The sequence below is a fragment of the Siphateles boraxobius genome, unplaced genomic scaffold (genome assembly GCF_051911475.1).
Source record: "Siphateles boraxobius isolate OS27281-9 unplaced genomic scaffold, OSU_SipBor_1 65, whole genome shotgun sequence".
In the NCBI taxonomy this organism is placed as follows: Eukaryota; Metazoa; Chordata; class Actinopteri; order Cypriniformes; family Leuciscidae; genus Siphateles; species Siphateles boraxobius.
The window spans coordinates 23,101,954-23,103,435 of NW_027509192.1; positions in this window are offsets into that span (position 1 = coordinate 23,101,954).

Here is a 1,482-nt window from a genome sequence, read left to right on the forward strand (position 1 = left end):
AGAAGACTGACGAGGACAAACTGAAGACAGACTGAAGACACAAACTGAAGACATAGACGAAACCGCTGGTCCTGACTTTAAAGGGGACATATCATGCTAAATCCACTTTTTTAGCCCGTAAATGCATTTTGATGTATATTTGGAGTGTTTATAAGTACAGAAAAGTTGAAATTAGTCTCTTCAGGTACTTCGTTGATATCTTTATATTCTGTTTTGGTCATATTTTTGAACCTGTTCCGATTTTTCTGTTATCTATGACGTTTTTTGAACTATTACGTCAGTATTTGTAGCGGAACTGCCAAATTAGGACACCGACTCCCGGCCCAACACTTCGAGCAATCCGCCATTTTTATTTCTCGCTGCGATTTTGTAGTCCAAGCTCAAGGATGCTGAAGTTACGAGAGGGTCGGTACTAATGTTCGGTTGTTGGATGTAGTGACCCACACGCTTCATTACACCGTCTCCCAGCATCAGAACCTCTACGAAGTGCGTGGTTGAGTTTTATTTATCAAGGAAATGTAGCCACATCTCTGGGTAAAGTCATTTTTGTGTGTGCGAAGCACTTCAAGGACACCTGCTTCTCCAACCTCCGCCAGTATAGAAGGATTTGCCGACAGACTTCGGCTGATTGAGGGGTCAATTCCTTCTATCTTTGGAGACGACGAACAGAGCACTTCGGTAAGCTGTAAATAACGTTAATAAAAATAAAGTAGTTTCTCAAAACACATGGTGGTCATGGTTTAGCAGTACCTGTCTTTCTTTTTATTTTTGTTTTTAAGTACACGTCTGCAGTATTAATGTTTTTGAGTTTCATCATGACAATGGTCATTAAGCTGCTGTATTTTCTAATGCTTTTCTAAACGTACCATATTATCAATACATACATTTAGTGGTAAGATAAGGCCGTAGTCATTTGTCTTGTTAGTGTGCTTGTTTTAACAAGATAAATAATCGACTTTCACTTTATTTAGAGGGCTAAAACAAAACATGCAGTATTGTAGTATTGGGCATGGATGGAGAAGTTACTGTCACAGTGCGTGGTGTGGAATAAATCCATGGATTCAAGTGCAGAGTAGAAGTATTTAATAAAGACCAAAACATAAAATAAACAGAAGAAAACTACAACGTACAAACTTAATCCAGAACAAACAAGGGAGGGCAGGAACAGAACTCAACACAACGAATACACGTAACTAATCAAACGAATGAGCACAGGACAGCAAACACAGGAAGACTAAATAGGAAGGCAAATAAGGCAGGTAACGAGGATAACAGGTGGGACAAATAAACCAATAATCAGATAACAAGGGGGAGGGACCAGACAATAACAAGAGCACATGGCCCAACATAACAAAACACTCATGTGCATAACCAAGACAGGACAGACATGTGACAGTTACTGTAAATAAAGTAACATACCATTGCGATACATCCATCTGAAGACGTTGTTCTGCAGGTTCGTTGTCTTCATTTTCAACTCGC